Raw genomic sequence first — 18103 nt, 5'->3', positions numbered from 1 at the left:
CAGCTCAGAGCAAGACAGAGATGTATCCATACTATCGTAAATTAACCCCATCCTCTGGGCATGGGCCCTATGTCCAGCGATGAGTAAATACCATAAACACACATGTATGGCTACGAGGAAGGATTAAAATAAACTCAACAGGGCTAATACTCCAGTAGAGAAATAAATATATATGATATACATGTAACTCAACTGATCAGAGAACATAACTAAAAGTCTACTGTCCAGCTCTTGATGTTTTTAACGGATATATTAAAATATTGTTATCATCAATGGACCCAAACGTGTATACCAGAAGGGACTGTTACTTCACTATACGTACTACAGGTACCCTTATCTTAGCATATTAAGTCGTAATACCTGGGGGTGGTAAAATTACATCTGCGCAAGCCAAATCATGGACCAAGAAAGTCGCTCACATATGACGCATCTTAGTCTCTGCCCATTGTTAGAAAAGTGGTTTAGGAGCAAAGCATGTGGTCAAGAATTCAGATATTCAACTGTATACATAGACAAAACTTGAAACAGGGTAACAACAACCATCTAGCTATCAATTGTATCATATTCATATAAAACATGACAACTCAAACCGAGGAAAAAATTATATAGCTAATATTGACCCACTCCAGCCCTTGGCAAATGAGGTTAACAGGCGCTGGGTTTATTAAGAGAGGCAATTATATTACCTTATTTATCAATACTTGCAAGAAGGTAATCTGCTATATAGTGGTTCCATAAAACATAGATAATCTGTATATAATGAAATTCTAATACTAGTTATTAGCTCATGTTACCAATAACAGCGCATATAACAAAAATAAAGATATTTAGGGAGATATTTTAGATTACAAGAATGACTGTGAGGAAAATCTTTAGAATAGTTCAATATTTAGAGATGGACCATGCTGACACATTATAGACTTTGCTTATTGATAAACATAACATATATAAGTATAGATAAATGGAAGTACATATAAAGAACATTTGCATTGTGTAACAGTTCCAGTTGCTACCGTTCATTACGCTCATGACAGCAGTCTGATAAATGACATGAACAACTCCCCATGAGACTTTTGCAGGTACTGTAGTTCAGATTCTTGAAAGGCATTCAATCCCTCTAAAAAACATAAGCCCAATTTCTATCCATTTAAGGTATTGTGTCCCATAGAAATGTATGGTTTTATTTACAAGCTATTTACCTACATTATAGTTGCCAGGAGTTGGATGCTTAACTACCGCATAGCTAAGAGAATAAGAGAATAATATGGCTATTATCCTCACAGTTACCTTTAAACATGAACAGATTCCAAAGGAAAGCATAACATATAGAAATGAGAACATATGAGGCCTTTAACAAATCTTAAATAAAACCGTAAAAAGACGCTTATGCATACGTGATGGTTCCTATTACTAAGTGTGATAACAAGTGTTCCATTTTGCAAGTAAATAAGAAAGATCAGTTCCACCACAAGATCAGCCAACACCTTGCCTGGGGCCACTCAGTCTGGTAGGCAATAAATGAGAGAGGTGCAATAGGCCACAAGCTTGGCAATTGAACTCTCGGCACACACTTTCCGACAGATGAGAACAGTCATCAAGAGCACAGAAACAGGACCTCTCTTTCGCATGTGACTCAAAAACATCACTCCGGGCAAGGCCAAGCCACACCATCAGTTGCCGACCGGGATCTCGGCGCAGAGACAAAAGAGGATCCTCGCTGCTTGACGGAGCCACAACATCGCACACCTCACGGACCACGAGGGAGGTAGGTGAGAGAGAGGAATCTCCACACTGCAAGAGCCCGGTTGGTATTAGCGGTTGGACAAGCTGCCTCATGTATTGGGTCGCCGTAGTACTTGGAGAGGTAGCTGCAATGACCGATATCTGTGAGCTCTTCCTAGGTAAGAACTGTCCATCCTGTATAAGGGCTGCTCTGACACATCCAGCCTCTTGTGAATAAGATGTAGGGCAATTGCGGATATTATCCTCGAGAGGGCTCTGTGACTTCTCTTGATGATTCAGGTTTACTTTAGCTGGTAATTCCTGCTCAAACGCTGTTGCAAATACTAATAAGAAGTGGGCATCTAACATAGCCTTGATTTCCTTATCCCACGAGGCAAACGCCATCTTGGATTTCTCAGTTGTCTGGTTCGCTATACAGTTTACCTTGTCACTGTGCCTAATCAGGTAATATATAGCTGTTGTACGCTCCCGGACTCGTTCTTGAGAAGTTTATATGATTGGGAACCGTCCCTAAATAACTTTGGACTGAAAAATGAGCTAGATAAGCCCCTTTAGTATATCTAGAGCCAGGAGCTCTGTAAACATGCGGCCATCCACTTCGGTAGCTAGCTCCGCCCCCCAAGGGCCATTCTTTTATCAATACCTTCAGTCTCTTAATTTAACAGTTTGGAGATTGAACACTTAATTGTCTATCAAAGAGGTTCTCACTCAGTGATACACAACCTTAATTCAAGCTTGTAAGCCTGTTAATTAGAAGGATTTACCACAATGGGCAAGATTTACCAAGGGGTCTCAGCCCCATTGGCTGCAGGTTTGCACGAGCGAGCCTGCAGTTGAGATGTAATACTGCTTTTCAACCCTATTCTCCACCTGTTATGTGGAGGATATCAATCTCCCCGGACTTTTCCGACCGGGGAGATTGACAGCCCCTGCCCTCAGGTAGGGGGCAGAGTTACACATGAGCACACATATGCAATAATAAATGTAGGCAGTGGATTGCCCTGTCCGCCAGTAGTAGACTATAAATCAAGCCCAATGTGTGGAAGGTGTATCTTTCTTGGTATTCAGATTGAGAATATATGTGGCAATTAGTTAGAATTCCTAGTATTTTACTATTCCTTCTGAATGGTCTAGACAAGGACGTATAGGATATATTTGTGCTCTGTTTTACTGCATAGGAAACTGGCTCGTCTTCCTGATATTCAGGCGTTTGTTCAGGCCTTGGTTAGAATTATACCTGTAATTAAGCCTATTTCTTTCATACAGGTGTGGAGAGTCCATGATCAATTTACTCCTTGAATTACTCTTCCCTACCACTAGGAGGAGGCAAAGATTCACAAACACCAAGAACTCTACAAAACTCACCAGTACCTCAGTCTCTGCTGGAGGTGGTCGAAGAATGAAGATGTGCATTTGATTCTTTAGAGAAGGGTTCTCAGATCAAATACATCCACTGTACTCTGAGGGGAAATGGGCCTCAATTTGGAGTATTGGAAGTGACACATTTCACCAGTGGGGATTTAGTCACAAGCCTTGCCATGATGGTTGCAGGGATTTGTCCTTTGCCTGCTGGTTCGTCGATATACTCCTTTTCAAGTTCCTCTGCTGTTACGTTTCAGCAATGGTCTTGGCTTCCTACTGGTTTCCTCCAGAAGCAGAGTGCCTTTGGGTAAGTACTACATATTTATTTTTTCAGCACCCTGTAAGCCGTTTAGGCTTATATTTATATATATATATATATATAAAACATAATTTATGTAAGAACTTACCTGATAAATTCATTTCTTTCATATTAGCAAGAGTCCATGAGCTAGTGACGTATGGGATATACATTCCTACCAGGAGGGGCAAAGTTTCCCAAACCTCAAAATGCCTATAAATACACCCCTCACCACACCCACAAATCAGTTTAACGCATAGCCAAGAAGTGGGGTGATAAGAAAAAAGTGCGAAAGCATAAAAAATAAGGAATTGGAATAATTGTGCTTTATACAAAAAAAATCATAACCACCACAAAAAGGGTGGGCCTCATGGACTCTTGCTAATATGAAAGAAATGAATTTATCAGGTAAGTTCTTACATAAATTATGTTTTCTTTCATGTAATTAGCAAGAGTCCATGAGCTAGTGACGTATGGGATAATGACTACCCAAGATGTGGATCTTCCACGCAAGAGTCACTAGAGAGGGAGGGATAAAATAAAGACAGCCAATTCCGCTGAAAATAATCCACACCCAAAATAAAGTTTAAATCTTATAATGAAAAAAACTAAAATTATAAGCAGAAGAATCAAACTGAAACAGCTGCCTGAAGTACTTTTCTGACCTAGTAGAATGAGCTGTAATCCTTTGAGGCGGAGTTTTACCCGACTCGACATAGGCATGATGAATTAAAGATTTTAACCAAGATGCCAAAGAAATGGCAGAGGCCTTCTGACCTTTCCTAGAACCGGAAAAGATAACAAATAGACTAGAAGTCTTTCGGAAATTCTTAGTAGCTTCAACATAATATTTCAAAGCTCTAACTACATCCAAAGAATGCAATGATTTCTCCTTAGAATTCTTAGGATTAGGACATAATGAAGGAACCACAATTTCTCTACTAATGTTGTTAGAATTCACAACCTTAGGTAAAAATTCAAAAGAAGTTCGCAACACCGCCTTATCCTGATGAAAAATCAGAAAAGGAGACTCACAAGAAAGAGCAGATAATTCAGAAACTCTTCTAGCAGAAGAGATGGCCAAAAGAAAAAAAACTTTCCAAGAAAGTAATTTAATGTCCAATGAATGCATAGGTTCAAATGGAGGAGCTTGAAGAGCCCCCAGAACCAAATTCAAACTCCAAGGAGGAGAAATTGACTTAATGACAGGTTTTATACGAACCAAAGCTTGTACAAAACAATGAATATCAGGAAGATTAGCAATCTTTCTGTGAAAAAGAACAGAAAGAGCAGAGATTTGTCCTTTCAAGGAACTTGCAGACAAACCTTTATCCAAACCATCCTGAAGAAACTGTAAAATTCTCGGAATTCTAAAAGAATGCCAGGAAAAATGATGAGAAAGACACCAAGAAATGTAAGTCTTCCAGACTCTATAATATATCTTTCTAGATACAGATTTACGAGCCTGTAACATAGTATTAATCACAGAGTCAGAGAAACCTCTTTGACTAAGAATCAAGCGTTCAATCTCCATACCTTTAAATTTAAGGATTTGAGATCCTGATGGAAAAAAGGACCTTGCGACAGAAGGTCTGGTCTTAACGGAAGAGTCCACGGTTGGCAAGAGGCCATCCGGACAAGATCCGCATACCAAAACCTGTGAGGCCATGCTGGAGCCACCAGCAGAACAAACGAGCATTCCTTCAGAATCTTGGAGATTACTCTTGGAAGAAGAACTAGAGGCAGAAAGATATAGGCAGGATGATACTTCCAAGGAAGTGACAATGCATCCACTGCTTCCGCCTGAGGATCCCTGGATCTGGACAGATACCTGGGAAGTTTCTTGTTTAGATGAAAAGCCATCAGATCTATATCTGGAAGTCCCCACATTTGAACAATCTGAAGAAATACCTCTGGATGAAGAGACCATTCGCCCGGATGTAACATTTGGCGACTGAGATAATCCGCTTCCCAATTGTCTATACCTGGGATATGAACCGCAGAAACTAGACAGGAGCTGGATTCCGCCCATACCAGTATCCGAGATACTTCTTTCATAGCCAGAGGACTGTGAGTCCCTCCTTGATGATTGATGTATGCCACAGTTGTGACATTGTCTGTCTGAAAACAAATGAACGATTCTCTCTTTAGAAGAGGCCATGACTGAAGAGCTCTGAAAATTGCACGGAGTTCCAAAATATTGATTGGTAATCTCACCTCCTGAGATTCCCAAACCCCTTGTGCTGTCAGAGACCCTCAAACAGCTCCCCAACCTGTCAGACTTGCATCTGTTGAAATTACAGTCCAGGTCGGAAGAACAAAAGAAGCCCCCTGAACTAAACGATGGTGATCTGTCCACCACGTCAGAGAGTGTCGTACAATCGGTTTCAAAGATATTACTTGAGATATCTTTGTGTAATCCCTGCACCATTGGTTCAGCATACAGAGCTGAAGATGTCGCATGTGAAAACGAGCAAAGGGGATCGCGCCCGATGCAGCAGTCATAAGACCTAGAATTTCCATGCATAAGGCTACCGAAGGGAATGATTGTGATTGAAGGTTTCGACAAGCTGAAATCAATTTCTTTCATGTAATTAGCAAGAGTCCATGAGCTAGTGACGTATGGGATATATATTCCTACCAGGAGGGGCAAAGTTTCCCAAACCTCAAAATGCCTATAAATACACCCCTCACCACACCCACAAATCAGTTTTACAAACTTTGCCTCCTATGGAGGTGGTGAAGTAAGTTTGTGCTAGATTCTACGTTGATATGCGCTCCGCAGCAATTTGGAGCCCGGTTTTCCTCTCAGCGTGCAGTGAATGTCAGAGGGATGTGAGGAGAGTATTGCCTATTTGAATTCAATGATCTCCTTCTACGGGGTCTATTTCATAGGTTCTCTGTTATCGGTCGTAGAGATTCATCTCTTACCTCCCTTTTCAGATCGACGATATACTCTTATATATACCATTACCTCTACTGATTCTCGTTTCAGTACTGGTTTGGCTTTCTACTACTTGTAGATGAGTGTCCTGGGGTAAGTAAGTCTTATTTTCTGTGACACTCTAAGCTATGGTTGGGCACTTTTATATAAAGTTCTAAATATATGTGTTCAAACATTTATTTGCCTTGACTCAGGATGTTCAACATTCCTTATTTCAGACAGTCAGTTTCATATTTGGGATAATGCAATGAATTATCAATTTTTTTCTTACCTTAAAATTTGACTGTTTCCCTGTGGGCTATTAGGCTCGCGGGGGCTGAAAATGCTTCATTTTATTGCGTCATTCTTGGCGCAGACTTTTTTGGCGCAAAATTTTTTTTTATGTTTCTGGCGTCATACGTGTCGCCGGAAGTTGCGTCATTTTTTTACTTTTTTTTGCGCCAAAAGTGTCGGCGTTCCGGATGTGGCGTCATTTTTGGCGCCAAAAGCATTTAGGCGCCAAATAATGTGGGCGTCTTTTTTGGCGCTAAAAAATATGGGCGTCACTATTGTCTCCACATTATTTAAGTCTCATTATTTATTGCTTCTGGTTGCTAGAAGCTTGTTCACTGGCATTTTTTTCCCATTCCTGAAACTGTCATTTAAGGAATTTGATCAATTTTGTTTTATATGTTGTTTTTTCTATTACATATTGCAAGATGTCTCCGTTTGTCCCTGAGTCAGAAGCCACTTCTGGAAAAATGCTTAACTGAGTTTCAGTTCTACCAAAGCTAAGTTCATTTATTTTAAATGTTATAAATGTTTATCTCTAGCTATGGTTTGTAATAAGTTATTATGATATACTTTTACATGCAGATTCCATTAGTATTTATGCTTTATACATTTCCATTCTTAAGTGCAAGAAATGTTTAGAAGATTTATAAGAAATATTTTTTCTGATTAAGGCTATGTCTGACTTCGTGCCTTCTAATACGATTTTTAGGTCTTTTTCACTTCTTTTTTAATTATTGAAGTTTCAAATGACCAACAACATACTGATTTATCCTTCTCTGATGATGTTTTTTTCTCTTTCAGAAATTCTCTTCATCAGATATTGACACTAACAAATCTACTTTTTTATATAATTTTTTTATTATTAAAGTACATTTGTTCTTTGTTGAAGAGGTGTTGATTATTTTGGATATTAAGGTAACTAGTTCTTTAAGACTAGCTGACACTATTTCTGCCTTTTTATTTTTTCTTCTGTGATTTCAGAGGTTTTCTTTCCAATTCCCCATACTAGGGAATGGAATAGGCTGAGAATTGTCTTTTATTTTTAAACTATATTCTTTGTCAGCAGTTAAATTCAATTTGGAGGGTTCTCCAATTTATTGGAGCTATCTCTACTCCTACTAATTATGCTATTGTTTTTATAGCAAAATAGTATTTATTTTCCTTTATATAGTTGTATCTTATTTTTGGAAAATTATTTAGTTTCAGGTACTTTTCTTGGTCCTGTGATATTGCAATTGCCTCATTTTTTCTGTTTACTTTAAGATCAAGTATCAGATCATGATTTATTTTAGCATTGTTAAGGGACAACATTTACTAGACTAGGTTGCATTTGTCTTGTTGTTTTGCATTTTGCAAGTCCTCTGTTTTGACTGGTCCTTTAAACTGGACTATCATGCTAATGATTTCATTTGTGTCTTCATTTTATTGAATATATTCGCAAATGAGGGTTAATCTATGTCTTTAGCTATTTTAGCTAGAAGAATTCTGTGATTTAAAAAATAAAATCCATATTTCTTTTGTTCTAAGATAATCAATTATAATTGGATTCAATTCTTAAACTGTTACTATGGGCTTCAAGATTGAGTTCTAAGACTAAAACTTTAAGCTTATACTAGTTTGGTTGTTCTTATTAAGGAACGAATCCTGAGTTCTTTCCCAAGTAACATGTTTTTAATTGGGGTTCGAAATTAGCTCCCTAATGTTGCGATGCACATGCCGTATTCCAGCTTGGCTGGTAAGGGGCAGGTTAAGACTTCTTTGAAATTTATTTGGTTCTATTTTGTCCAAATTTCTTTGATTTTATTCCAGTAAGGCTAACACTTTCTTTCAGTGTGTTTCTGTCCTATATATTTTGGATACTGTTGAGGCATGGCTGGGTACCCATGGGGTTCAAGCGCTGCTCAGACCTGGAATCTTCTGGGGTTTTTATTACAGTTCCTTTTCTAGGAACTGGGTTTTGGAGTTTTATTCAAACTATTTTGCCTTTTTGTGGTCATTGATAGCATTATTTGTTTTCTTTAGATACAATAAATGCGTATTCTTCATTTTTCTGTTTTCATTCAGATTATTTCCTGAGGATGCGGATTCTCATATGTTTCACTTGCTCTTCAGGACATAGTTAGAGGATATTTTTTCAAAAGCTCTTAATTCCTCACGCAAGGGTCACCTTTTTTTTTAGGTTTCCAGATGGTTTATGTCACTATCTTTGCCTCTATCAGACAAGGGACAATTTGTATTGGGTTCCGTCTGTCGGTACCTTTAGTCTCTATTATTTCCTTCAGTTGCTATATATGCATAGAAGTTTTAACAGCATTGGATTCAATTCCCTTTGCTCATTTTCAATGGAAAGATCCTTTCCAGCTTTTTATGAGTGTTGTTTCTTCAAGAACATGGTTGGAGGATCAATTAACCAATCAGTTTGTTGATTCCTCAGACAAGAGTAACCTTTTTTAGATTTCCGGATAGATTCAGTGTCCATGACTCTGTCTCTGTTGGTCAGGAGACGTCTGAAATTGGTTTCAGCTTATCGAAACCTTCAGTCTCAATCATTCCCTTCGGTAGCCTTATGCATGGAAATTCTAGGTTCTTATGACTGCTGCATTGGACGTGTTCCCCTTTGCTCATTTTCACATGCAACCTCTTCAGCTCTGTATGCTGAACCAGTGGTGCCGGGATTATACAAAGATATCTCATTTAATATCTTTAAAACTGATTGTTTGACACCCTCTGATGTGGTACAGACCACCATCGTTTAGTTCAGGGGGCTTCTTTTTTTCTTCCAACCTGGACTGTGATCTCAACAGGTGCAAGTCTGACAGGTTGGGGAGCTGTATGGGGGTTTCTGACAGCACAAAGGGTTTGGGAAATCTCAGGAGGTGAGATTACCAATCAATATTTTGGAACTCCGTGCAATTTTCAGAAGCTCTTCAGTCATGGCCTCTTCTAAAGAGAGAATCGTTCATTTGTTTTCAGACAGACAATGTCACAACTGTGGCATATGTCAATCATCAAGGAGGGACTCACAGTCCTCTGGCTATGAAAGAAGTATCTCGAATACTGGTATGGGCGGAATCCAGCTCCTGTCTAATCTCTGCGGTTCATATCCCAGGTATTGACAGTTGGAAAGCGGATTATCTCAGTCGCCAAACGTTACATCCGGGCGAATGGTCTCTTCACCCAGAGGTGTTTCTTCAGATTGTTCAAATGTGGGGACTTCCAGAAATAGATCTGATGGCTTCTCATCTAAACAAGAAACTTCCCAGGTATCTGTCCAGATCCAGGTATCCTCAGGCGGAAGCAGTGGATGCATTGTCACTTCCTTGGAAGTATCATCCTGCCTATATCTTTCCGCCTCTAGTTCTTCTTCCAAGAGTAATCTCCAAGATTCTGAAGGAATGCTCGTTTTTTCTGCTGGTGGCTCCAGCATGGTCTCACAGGTTTTGGTATACGGATCTTGTCGCATGGCTTCTTGCCAACCGTGGACTCTTCCATTAAGACCAGTCCTTCTGTCACAAGGTCCTTTTTTACCATCAGGATCTCAAATCCTTAAATTTAAAGGTATGGAGATTGAACGCTTGATTCTTAGTCAAAGAGGTTTCTCTGACTCTGTGATTAATACTATGTTACAGGCTCGTAGATATGTATCTAGGAAGATATATTATCGAGTCTGGAAGACTTACATTTCTTGGTGTCTTTCTCATAATTTTTCCTGGCATTCTTTTAGAATTCCGAGAATTTTTCAGTTTCTTCAGGATGGTTTGGATAAAGGTTTGTCTGCAAGTTCCTTGAAAGGACAAATCTCTGCTCTTTCTGTTCTTTTTCACAGAAGGATTACTATTCTTCCTGATATTCATTGTTTTGTACAAGCTTTGGTTCGTATAAAACTTGTTATTAAGTCAATTTCTCCTCCTTGGAGTTTGAATTTGGTTCTGGGGGCTCTTCAAGCTCTTCCGTTTGAACCTATGCATTCACTGGACATTAAATTACTTTCTTGGAAAGTTTTGTTTTCTTTTGGCCATCTCTTCTGCTAGAAGAGTTTCTGAATTATCTGCTCTTTCTTGTGAATCTCCTTTTCTGATTTTCCATCAGGATAAGGCGGTGTTGCGAACTTCTTTTAAATTTTTATCTAAGGTTGTGAATTCTAACAACATTAGTAGAGAAATTATGGTTCCTTCAGTATGTCCTAATCCTAAGAATTCTAAGGAGAGATCATTGCATTCTTTGGATGTAGTTAGAGCTTTGAAATATTATGTTGAAGCTACTAAGAATTTCCGAAAGACTTCTAGTCTATTTGTTATCTTTTCCGGTTCTAGGAAAGGTCAGAAGGCCTCTGCCATTTCTTTGGCATCTTGGTTGAAATCTTTAATTCATCATGCTTATGTCGAGTCGGGTAAATCTCCGCCTCAAAGGATTACAGCTCATTCTACTAGGTCAGTTTCTACTTCCTGGGCGTTTAGGAATGAAGCTTCGATTGATCAGATTTGCAAAGCAGCAACTTGGTCTTCTTTGCATACTTTTACTAAATTCTACCATTTTGATGTGTATTCTTCTTCTGAAGTAGTTTTTGGTAGAAAAATACTTCAGGCAGCTGTTTCAGTTTGATTCTTCTGCTTATAATTTCAGTTTTCTTCATTATAAGATTTAAACTTTATTTTGGGTGTGGATTATTTTTCAGCGGAATTGGCTGTCTTTATTTTATCCCTCCCTCTCTAGTGACTCTTGCGTGGAAGATCCACATCTTGGGTAGTCATTATCCCATACTAGCTCATGGACTCTTGCTAATTACATGAAAGAAAACATAATTTATGTAAGAACTTACCTGATAAATTAATTTCTTTCATATTAGCAAGAGTCCATGAGGCCCACCCTTTTTTGTGGTGGTTATGATTTTTTTGTATAAAGCACAATTATTCCAATTCCTTGTTTTTTATGCTTTCGCACTTTTTTCTTATCACCCCACTTCTTGGCTATTCGTTAAACTGATTTGTGGGTGTGGTGAGGGGTGTATTTATAGGCATTTTGAGGTTTGGGAAACTTTGCCCCTCCTGGTAGGAATGTATATCCCATACGTCACTAGCTCATGGACTCTTGCTAATATGAAAGAAATGAATTTATCAGGTAAGTTCTTACATAAATTATGTTTTTAGACGTCTCTTGTCTGTCAGAGACAGAGTCATGGACACTGAATCTATCTGGAAACCTAAAAAGGTTACCCTTGTCTGATGAATCAATGAACTTTTCGGTAAATTGATCCTCCAACCATGATCTTGAAGAAACAACACAAGTCGATTCGTATGAGATTCTGCTAAATGTGAAGACTGAGCAAGTACCAAGATATCGTCCAAATAAGGAAATACCACAATACCCTGTTCTCTGATTACAGACAGAAGGGCACCGAGAACCTTTGTAAAAATTCTTGGAGCTGTTGCTAGGCCAAACGGCAGAGCCACAAACTGGTAATGCTTGTCTAGGAAAGAGAATCTCAAAAACTGATAGTGATCTGGATGAATCGGAATATGCAGACATGCATCCTGTAAATCTATTGTGGACATATAATGCCCTTGCTGAACAAAAGGCAGGATAGTCCTTATAGTTACCATTTTGAATGTTGGTATCCTTACATAACGATTCAATATTTTTAGATCCAGAACTGGTCTGAACGAATTCTCCTTCTTTGGTATAATGAAGAGATTTGAATAAAACCTCAGCCCCTGTTCCAGAACTGGAACTGGTATAATTACTCCAGCCAACTCTAGATCTGAAACACATTTCAGAAATGCTTGAGCTTTCGCTGGATTTACTGGGACACGGGAAAGAAAAAATCTCTTTGCAGGAGGCCTTATCTTGAAGCCAATTTTGTACCCTTCTGAAACAATGTTCTGAATCCAAAGATTGTGAATTGAATTGATCCAAATTTCTTTGAAAAAACGTAATCTGCCCCCTACCAGCTGGGCTGGAATGAGGGCCGCACCTTCATGTAGACTTGGGAGCTGGCTTTGGTTTTCTAAAAGGCTTGGATTTATTCCAGACTGGAGATGGTTTCCAAACTGATACCGCTCCTGTGGGTGAAGGATCAGGCTTTTGTTCCTTATTGTGACAAAAGGAACGAAAACGATTATTAGACCTAAATTTACCTTTAGATTTTTTATCCTGTGGTAAAAAAGTTCCTTTCCCTCCAGTAACAGTTGAGATAATAGAATCCAACTGAGAACCAAATAATTTATTACCCTGGAAAGAAAGGGAAAGTAAAGTTGACTTAGAAGACATATCAGCATTCCAAGTTTTAAGCCATAAAGCTCTTCTAGCTAAAATAGCTAGAGACATATACCTGACATCAACTCTAATGATATCAAAGATAGCATCACAAATAAAGTTATTAGCATGTTGAAGAAGATTAACAATGCTATTAGAATTATGATCTGATACTTGTTGCGCTAAAGCTTCTAACCAAAAAGATGAAGCTGCAGCAACATCCGCTAAAGATATAGCAGGTCTAAGAAGATTACCTGAACATAAGTAAGCTTTTCTTAGAAAGGATTCAATCTTCCTATCTAAAGGATCCTTAAAGGAAGTACTATCTGCCGTAGGAATAGTAGTACGTTTAGCAAGAGTAGAGATAGCCCCATCAACTTTAGGGATTTTGTCCCAAAACTCTAATCTGTCAGATGGCACAGGATATAATTGCTTAAAACATTTAGAAGGAGTAAATGAATTACCCAAATTATTCCATTCCCTGGAGATTACTTCAGAAATAGCATCAGGGACAGGAAAAACTTCTGGAATAACTACAGGAGATTTAAAAACCTTATTTAAACGTTTAGATTTAGTATCAAGAGGACCAGAATCCTCTATTTCTAATGCAATTAAGACTTATTTAAGTAAAGAACGAATAAATTCCATTTTGAATAAATATGAAGATTTATCAGCATCAACCTCTGAGACAGAATCCTCTGAACCAGAGGAACCATTATCAGAATCAGAATGATGATGTTCATTTAAAAATTCATCTGAAAAATGAGAAGCTTTAAAAGACCTTTTACGTTTACTAGAAGGAGGAATAACAGACATGGCCTTCTTAATGGATTTAGAAACAAAATCTCTTATGTTAACAGGAACACTCTGAGTATTAGATGTTGACGGAACAGCAACAGGTAATGTAACATTACTAAAGGAAATATTATCTGCATTAACAAGTTTGTCATGACATTCATTACAAACAACAGCTGGAGGAACAGATACCACAAGTTTACAGCAGATACACTTAACTTTGGTCGATCCAGCACCAGGCAGCGTTTTTCCAGAAGTATCCTCTGACTCAGTGTCAATCTGGGACATCTTGCAATATGTAATAGAAAAAACAACATATAAAGCAAAATTGATCAAATTCCTTAAATGACAGTTTCAGGAATGGGAAAAAATGCCAGTGAACAAGCTTCTAGCAACCAGAAGCAATAAATAATGAGACTTAAATAATGTGGAGACAATAGTGACGCCCATATTTTTTAGCGCCAAAAAAGACGCCCACATTATTTGGCGCCTAAATGCTTTTGGCTCCAAAAATGACGCCACATCCGGAACGCCGACACTTTTGGCGCAAAAAAAAACGTAAAAAATGACGCAACTTCCGGCGACACGTATGACGCCGGAAACAGAAAAAAAAAAAATTGCGCCAAGAATGACGCAATAAAATGAAGCATTTTCAGCCCCCGCGAGCCTAACAGCCCACAGGGAAAAAAGTCAAATTTTAAGGTAAGAAAAATTTTTATTCATATGCATTATCCCAAATATGAAACTGACTGTCTGAAATAAGGAATGTTTGAACATCCTGAGTCAAGGCAAATAAATGTTTGAATACATATATTTAGAACTTTATATAAAAGTGCCCAGCCATAGCTTAGAGTGTCACAGAAAATAAGACTTACTTACCCCAGGACACTCATCTACATGTAGTAGAAAGCCAAACCAGTACTGAAACGAGAATCAGTAGAGGTAATGGTATATATAAGAGTATATCGTCGATCTGAAAAGGGAGGTAAGAGATGAATCTCTACGACCGATAACAGAGAACCTATGAAATAGACCCCGTAGAAGGAGATCATTGAATTCAAATAGGCAATACTCTCCTCACATCCCTCTGACATTCACTGCACGCTGAGAGGAAAACCGGGCTCCAACCTGCTGCGGAGCGCATATCAACGTAGAATCTAGCACAAACTTCACCACCTCCATAGGAGGCAAAGTTTGTAAAACTGATTTGTGGGTGTGGTGAGGGGTGTATTTATAGGCATTTTGAGGTTTGGGAAACTTTGCCCCTCCTGGTAGGAATGTATATCCTATACGTCACTAGCTCATGGACTCTTGCTAATTACATGAAAGAAATATATATATATATATATATATATATATATATATATTGTTATATATGTGCATAGTCTTAAGACAGTTATTTATATGTAGTTATTTGATATTTCCTCTATAAAGAATTTATATGTTTAATTTTTATCACATCATTTTATTCACACGCGTACATTTTTTGACACTGGCTCTTTTGAACACATATTTTGACGCACGCTAGTTTTTCCTGAGAGTACATTTTTGACACATATTGACGTATGTCTGCGTGATAGTGTGCATACTTTTTGCCGCCCTTTTCTATTATATATGACATAAGTTTGACGTGAGCCTCACTTTACAAGTGTGCTGTGCTTGTCTTGTGTTTTTTTTTTCTTTCAGATAGTTTTTTATGAGTTTCTTTCAGAGGGGGCCCAGAGGCAGAACTTTTCTTCAATTTCTGCGATGAGATTTTTTTTTGAGAACATTTTTCTGCAGGTAATTTTCAAATAAAATTCAATTTTAAATTTGGCAGTTACAGGTATACCTCACTTTACAGCGCAACTAATATTGAAGGAACCAATTTCCTCACTTTCACCTTGTTTTTCATCACCCATTTTTTTTTCTTCATTTTTTTGGTTTTGATGGACTTATTTTTGTTCTTCACTAACATTTGTTGATCAACTTTTTGGAACACTTTTTTGGAATATATTTTTTATGTTATTGCATATTGTGTATTTTATTTAATTATATCTTTACCTCACTGGATTAGTAGCTAGCATTTGTTATATCCATTTGCACTCACTATTTGACCCTCTTTTTCCACTGCAGTGCATTTTTCTATTTTTTTGACACACTATTTTGAACATTATTGTTTATACTATTGTTTACTAATTTCTTGCTTGATGCACTTGTTATAGTTGTACTTAGGCTTATTCTGTTTCACTAGTTTACACTCTTAATCTGGTGTACCACTCACACTGATCACCTGTGATTATCTCTGTTTTTATTGTAATTATCAGCTTTAGCCGCTCCTGCAAGATATTCCTGTTTTTGTAATTTTATCTATATGTGTTTTTTACATTTTTTAACTGATGCTTTTTAACATGGTTCATTAAATAATCTTCTTTTATCTCTCTTAAAGGGATACTAGACCCAATTGTTTTCTTTAATAATTCATATAGAGCATGCAATTTTAAGCAACTTTCTAATTTACTCCTATTAACAATGTTTATTTTGTTCTCTTGCTATCTTTATTTAAAAAGCAGGAATGTAAAGCTTAGGAGCCGGCCTATTTTTGGTTCAGCCGGCTCCTAAGCTTTACATTCCTGCTTTTTAAATAAAGACAGCAAGAGAATGAAGAAAAATTGATAATAGGAGTAAATTAGAAAGTTGCCTTAAATTGCATGCCCTATCTGATTCATGAAAGAAAACATTTGTGTTTAGTATCCTTTTAGCCTTTGGAGCCTGGTATTTCTGTCTCAAAATTTGCCTTTGAAGTTGCGTCATTTGAACATTTTCCTACCAATGCTAGATTTATTGCATAAGTTTGCTGAAGGAAATACTTTGGCATATAACAATATAAATATGTATTAATGATTTTAAGCATCCTGACCTCTGCTACTTCTGTTTTTGCTTCAACGGGTGTCATTGCTTCTTCTGTTTGTTCCTTACAGGAGGAATGTACTATGTTTTCTGCTGAATATAAGAATTTCCTCTTAACAGTCCTGAAATGTTGGCAGCCGTGCTTCTTAAACGTGTCGACAAATGACCAAGATGGCTGCTATTTAGCTATGACTGAGCATTGGAGTCAATAAATCTGCTGTTTATCCCTCCTAAAACCTGTAGACCTTATTCTTGTTAAGAGAAGTATGATATGTACTACTTATAGAACAAATCAATGTGACTTTCATGTAATACTAAGAATAGGCAAACCCAAATAGAGAAGGTACGCAGCAGAGGCCTAGGAACAGCCTATACCTCTCTCTACCCCCCCCCCCAAATATTCTGATAAGTCAGGCCAACCAGTCAGTTGCACTGAAGAACGTTCACATCCTAGAACATTTTCTTTCATGTAATTGGCAAGAGTCCATGAGCTAGTGACGTATGGGATATACATTCCTACCAGGAGGGGGCATAGTTTCCCAAACCTCAAATGCCTATAAATTTACCTCCCACCACACCCACAACTCAGTTTTACAAACTTTGCCTCCTATGGAGGTGGTGAAGTAAGTTTGTGCTTGTTTTTTATGATTTCTTCTATGATAAGCACTTCTAAGCATTCTGAAGCCCAATTTCTCTCAGAGTACAGTGTTTGTCAGAGAGATGTGAAGAGAGTATCGCCTATTGATTTTATGGTTTCTCTCACGGGAAATCTTTTCAAGGGTTCTCTGTTCTCAGTCGTAGAGATTCATCTCCTACCTCCCTTTTCAGATTGACGATATACTCTTATATACCTTTACCTCTGCTGAAAGTTTTCAGTACTGGTTTGGCTATCTGCTATATGTGGATGGGTGTCTTTCGGTAAGTATCATTATTTAAGACACTCTTACTCAGCTATGGTTTGGTACTTTATGTATTAATATAAAATTTTAAATATATGTATTTTACTTATATTTGCCATGAGTCAGGTCTATGTATATTTCCCTTTGCAGTCTAAACTGTTTCAGTATAGGAATCATGTTTGGGAAGTTTATTTAAACTTTTTTCTTACCTGGGGTTCAGTCTTTTTCTAATTTGACTTGTTTTTCATTTTTTCACAGGCAAATCTAGGCTTGCAAGGACGCAAAATGCTGTTTTTTATTGCGTCATTCTTGGCGCAAATTTAGTCATTTCCTGCGTCTTTGTTGACGCTAGTTGTTTTGGCGCGAAATCGCGTTTGTTATGACACGAGTTGTGTCATTTTCTGGTGTTAGTTTTGTGTCAAAATTTTTTAACTTCCTTTTGCGTAATGCGTCATGCTTGGCACCAAGATTTAGTTATTTTACCCCTCTATTACCCCTCTATTATGCTTGCTTTTTTATTTTATTTTTTGTTTTAAAAAAATATACTATCTTAATTTTTCTATCTACTGAAACTGTTACATTGTGGAAATTGAATGTTTTGCCTAATGTTATTTTCCTTTTTCTGTTACATTTTGCAAGATGTCTCAT

The sequence above is a fragment of the Bombina bombina genome, chromosome 6 (assembly GCF_027579735.1).
Source record: "Bombina bombina isolate aBomBom1 chromosome 6, aBomBom1.pri, whole genome shotgun sequence".
NCBI classification, from domain to species: Eukaryota; Metazoa; Chordata; class Amphibia; order Anura; family Bombinatoridae; genus Bombina; species Bombina bombina.
Note: the sequence above shows the minus strand (reverse complement) of the source record.